The sequence below is a fragment of the Scardinius erythrophthalmus genome, assembly GCF_964197995.2.
Source record: "Scardinius erythrophthalmus genome assembly, chromosome: 20".
In the NCBI taxonomy this organism is placed as follows: Eukaryota; Metazoa; Chordata; class Actinopteri; order Cypriniformes; family Leuciscidae; genus Scardinius; species Scardinius erythrophthalmus.
Genome location: NC_138240.1, coordinates 16,083,237 through 16,089,458, shown reverse-complemented (window position 1 = coordinate 16,089,458; position 6,222 = coordinate 16,083,237).

Genomic DNA, 6,222 nt, shown 5'->3' with positions numbered 1-6,222 from the left:
AGTTCTGGTTCATTCTAGTTCAACTCTAGTTAAGGTCCTACAAGACTAGCTATTACTATTAGCTATTTTATCATGCTTGCTTAGTTGGATTCTCCTGAACCCTCAAAGAGGTGCAGATCCTCATAGCTGGCAGTTATGTGCCGCCCTCTGCTGGTCATTACTGAATGTGATGTTTGCTTATTTAGGCTGTATCCCAATTCCTAAACTCATGCTACGCACTAAAAGTGTATTCTTTGTGACTGAGAGGAAAGTACACCAGCATTAATATACCCCCTCATAATATTACATCTTTGTTTGTGTTTGTATACAAGCTAGAATCAATAAAATGAACGGTGACCATGGTTTCAGTTTCAAGATCAACATACATTTCAGTATGATCTTTACACAAAACATCATATGGCTTCAGAAAATTTAATTGCATATCTACAAAACCACTTTTGGACAGCCTTTTTGTCCTTTTTTGCTTGAGAGCCTATGATCTCCATCAACTTTTATTGCATGTGAGTGAGCAGTGTGAACAATATCAGCTGCAAAAACATACAAAATTCATTTGAACTTACACTCACCAGTTACTTTATTAGGTACACCTTTTCAACTGTTCATTAACGCAAATATCTAATCAGCCAATCTCATGTAGACATGGTCAAGACGATCTGCTGAAGTTCAAACTGAGAATCAGAATGGGGGGGAAAGGTGATTATAGGCCACATTTGCACTCTGGGTCTTGATGCCAAATTCTGACATGTTGAATATTAACAAATTTTGATGACCAGCTTATTTTAAAAGTGACCCATTTCCAATATATACAACGTTCTGTCATGAAACTGTAGATGGCGCAGGCTGATAGATCCATAACTCAATTTGTTAGTGATCACATAGTTATCTACAAAGTGCAGCTGATCGTGGCATCACCAGCCAATGAGCTTGCTGCTCGGCATTCAAATACTTGCCAATGTTTGCTGTTGGCAGTCTGCAGCTTTCATAAATCCTCCTCCTTCCCCAGCTCCACCTGTATAAATCTGCTACAGGGTTATTTCATGTATGTTTTATGTGCAGCAGCAGCATGTCTTACATGCTCACAGTAGCATGTCTGTGAATGTATTGGCAGTAGCAAGTCTCTGTATATATGATCTGCACTGCAGCAGCAGCAGAATATATAATTTATTCCGTCAAGACCAAATACATTAACATAGCCACATCCATTACCATTCCAATCTCTCCGAGAGCTGTCATGACAAAAATGATTGCTTTTAGTGAAAGTTCTACAGACTCTAGTGCCACGTCATTCTTTCATACAAAGTTCTTGCCAATCACTGCTTGACACCTGGGGTATATACAGTAAGCACTGAACTCTCTGTTTCACGTTCGCAGTTGATGACGCTGACGCTCCAGGTTGGCCTCTGTCCATCCATCGGGGGTAGGCTCCGCACCTGCTTTCATCTTCTGGCAGGATCAGCCAAATCTGCATCTCCAAGGATTTGGACTATGCCAAATAACTTTTCTATACAACTAAACATGAATTGTTGCAGCTCACTACGGTCTGTAAAATACTTTCCGGAATAAATAGCAAACGTGCACTCTGAGACTTTCTGGTAGAACTGCATTTGCACTATACACTTGGCGAAACAACCTGGAAAAGCTTGGGCTGAAAAGGAAGCAAACATGGTGCGATTTACAATGGACACAGACAACAATAACAAGTTTTTGCTTTCTGTATCATCTTTAAAGCTCAGCAAAACATTGGTCTCTTTTTTCTGGAGGAGAAAAAAGAGGAGAGCACTTGTAGCAGCCTGGGCATGGAAAAGAGTTGCAGTTGGTGTCCACTTGAGTTGATGTCACTTGACTCGCATTGACAGGGGAATATCCAATCTGTCCGCTTGCATGGCAGACGCAAATGCACGTATCTGATTCAAATCAGATTTATTCACATATTAATGAGGCCTGAAATCTGAGAATATCGGAATCCATGTGTTTTTTCCTGCCTACACATTCGTGGGTCATATCCGAAAATCGGAAATGGGTCATTTGAACTATGTAAAGTAAATGTGGGCTAAGTGACTTTGAACGTGGCATGGTTGTTGGTGCTAGACGGGCTGGTCTGAGTATTTCCGAAACTGTTGATCCACTGGGATTTCCACGCACATCCGTCTCTAGGGTTTACAAAGAAAAGACAGAAAAAGAGAAAATGCCTTGTTGATTCCACAGATCAGAGGAGAATGGCCAAACTGGTTCGAGGTGATAAAAGAAGGACACACTGGGGACCACTCCTTTCAGCTAAGAACAGGAAACTTTTTTAGGTCACAGGCTCACCTAAATCAGACAATAGAAGATTTAAAAAACATTACCTGGCGTGATGAGTCTCGATTTCTGCTGCTATCGACATTCAGATGATAGGGTCAGAATTTGGTGTAGACAACATGAAAGCATGGATCCATCCTGCCTTGAATCAACGGTTCAGGCTGGTGCTGGTGTTGTAATGGTGTGGGGGATATTTTCTTGGCACACTTTGGGCCCCTTAGTTCCAACTGAGCATTATTTACAGTTTTTTTCAGTCGCTAACAAGCGTTTGTCCAGCCAGTGTTCACATTTTCAAAACTCTAAACACAATTAGCACAGCATCGGTCTTTTGTGGCCATACCATTCACACATTTCTTGTCGTTTTCACACAATATGCAGTCAGTGAACACATTTCCATAATGCTTACATTTTCTTAACAGGCAAACTATACCTCCCGACAAAATTATGGATTGTTTTTGTTGTATTTACAAATGTTAACACACAACATCCCAAAATAGCAAAAACAATATTCCAAACCTTAGATACAGTATGGACTGCATTTATTTACATGTATTTACCATTTACATGAAACTTTTACCATTTTTGTAAATTTTATGATTTTAGCAAATTGTGATTTTGATTGCTAGCAAAATGTGTTGCTTTTGAACAATGTCATGAAGAAACAAGCTTTTCGAGTCCATGCATCTTCCTGGAGTAATGATGCTGAAAATTCAGCTTTTCATCACAGGAATAAATTACATTTTACACAATTTATTACATGACATACATATTTTTAAACAGAAATCAGTTATTTCAAATTGTACTAATATTTTACAATATGAAAGTTTATAAAAACCTCTGCTTCTGCAATGATATCAGTTCAAAAACAATATATCAGTGAGAGAGTCAAGGAGCTACAACGACAATATGTCCAGGTATAGTGTACTGTATATCCAATTCAATGTCCAGTTCTATAAGCTTTGCACTTTGCAAGTAGGTAACCTACACAGTAAAGTATAGTATACAGTAAAGACATGATTTACATAATCTTTGTTTTGAGAATTATGGAATTGGAGGCCAACCAGGCCCCTCATGAATTCATATACATAGATGAGGCAGGATTCAAATGTAACGACCTGAACAAAATGTAATGTGGAGGTGGAAGGTTAACTGTATGACCATCAGCCACATGATCAGATGTCCCTCCTTGAAGCCATGGATGCTGGCTCCTAGGGTGGATCCGACATACCAAGCAGTTTTATCCCAGGTGCATCGCCTTGGATGATATCAGATGTGATCTTGATGAAAACATGTGGCCTAACCCTGAAGATCGCAGAGATTAGATACAGTAATTTTATGTTTTTTTGCACCCCCCCCCCTTTTTTTGCTGTTGTTTTTTTGTTCACAATGCTCTTGTGTGTTTAATGGATATTTTGTTCACTGTAAGCAATACTGTAAAACTTTTTCTGTTCAATCAAACCGTGTTTCTACTGTACCTCCTGTAGTAAACAGTAAAGGAATAAAAACTGATTTGCTTTTTACTGGAATGATTATGAATGTGACTGTACTGTACATGTGGACATACAGTTCCCAACCAAGAAATTTAGTGTAAAACGGTGGATTGCACGTTTTGCATGCAAATACCTGTAAAACTGAAACATAAAAGTCTATGCAGTTTTTGTAATGTCAACAATAGCCAGTATTTTGAAACCTGGTGTACTTTGAGTGCATGTACCTTGTGAAGTGAAAACAAGTGTTATTCTTTGACAGAATTATTTCATTTTGAGTCAGATTTCCAGTGTTTTGGTAAAGTTAGTGTGTGCGCAGAGAAACATGTTTTCTGTTTTGAAATGAAGAGTTAGTATATATTTAACAAAATGTGTTTTCAATCTACTATGATTTGGGGTGCACTAACTGTAATATTGCTTACTATTTGAGACAGATCGTATTTCAATTGGGATGCCGCAGTAGCAAGTGACTATGTGTTTAGAGTGTGTCTGTCTGGATGTGTGTGAGAAATGCTTGTAAGCCTCTATTTTCACTTCATGCTACAAAGTGTGAATCAAAGGGAAATTAAACCTACAGACATCTCTCACATCATATGCTCGAGCACTCTCACAATCATGACTCACTCACCTCCAATGAAACAGAGACACTGTGGAAAGGTAACATTCATCATTAGTCTATCCAGAGGAGGTCAAGTGGCACTGATGGAGCTTTGAAGACGCACACACACACACACACACACACACACACACACACACACACACACACACACACACACACACACACACACACACACACACACACACACACACACACACACTGACTAAACATCAGTCTGTACTATAGGATTGATTATAGTGTTCATTTGTGTCTGTCTGTCTCTCTCTCTCTCTCTCTCTCTGTGTGTGTGTGTGTGTGTGTGTGTGAGTGTGTGTGTGTGTGTGTGTGTGTGTGTGTTTGTGTGGCCTGTGGCCACAACGATGGCATTATCTCAAATCATTGTTCTTGTGGGGACATTTTTTTGGCCCCAATGAGGAAACCAGCTTATAAATCATACTAACTAGCAGTGTCAATTAAATAAAAATAAATAAATAAAATAAACAATTTAATAAATAAATAATTAACATATAATTAACGTTAAAATATTTAAATTCTGTATTCTATTTCCAGTTGTTTATGTTTATAAAATAAGATTGTTTTAAAATATTCACAAATAGTCACAAATGACAATTTCTCAGCATTTTCTAACCTATAAAATATTTTACTGGCCCCTTGTGGGTCCCCCTGGTTAAGCATTGACTTTGTTAATTATAACTATACAATGGCAAGAAAATGAGCAGGAAGAAAATAAAGAGTTAAAGTTTATTTTCCTCAGTGAGGAATTGAGTTACTAACTGTAGCTTATGTTATTGACAACACAAAATTGTATCATTTTTAATCATCTTTTGAAAAAGACCAACAGGATGGAGTGATACTGAAGACTAGAAATTGATTAAAACAATATAAATATTAATAAAATTCAACCATAGAAAGTATATAGAGGGGACATGGCAAACAACATTCCCTAAACTATACTATTGCCTAAAACAAATATCATTTCCATGTTAAAAGTGTGAGTTAAAAAATTGTGTGTGTGTGTGTGTGTGTGCGTGCGTGCGTGCGTGCGTGAGTGCGTGCGTGCGTGTGTGTGTGTGTGTGTGGCTTCAGCTGGTGTGGACAGTGATGTCCTGACAGCCAAGTAATATGAGAGAAAGAGAAGAAAAACAGCTTCACGCAGAGAGAGAAAGAGAGACGGATAGGGACACAGTGTGAGAGTGAAAACACAGGGCTAAAGATCCTGAGTGGAATCTATTGGTGTAAAAGCTCTGAGGATGACAGACAAATGGCTTGGTTAGTCGATACTGGCAGCAGCAGTGTCTCCTGTCTGTTTTTATTTCTTTTTAATCCGAGATCACGACCAGAAGGGCCACTCATTTGTTTTGTTGAATATCTCTTTCTCTCACACACCATCTCTGTTTCAAATGAAAAACAAACCAAACGATAGTAACATCATGGCTTTGAAGGCAAAAATGAAAGAAAAATTTGTAAAAAGACATGTATGTGAGTGTGGAGCAACACGTTATTGAGGGAAGTGTTTGCAAATAGGCTACTTTTCTCATTACAGATGGACTAAAACCATTGTGACATCCAGAAGTATCCAAAAAACTTCTAGAAAAGTAATGAATGAAGATTTCAATTTATTTTTTTTTTTTTGCATTGCAAACATACAGAGACCTGGGTGCAGTGGGGAATTACGTACATAAACGCATCTCATTTGCATACATAAATTAATCTTTTTATTCATTTCAGTGAGTCTCAATTGAACCTCAGTTCAAAACAATTTCATGCATGAGAAGAATAGCATGGTGACCACACAAGACAGACAAGCTCACACATAAA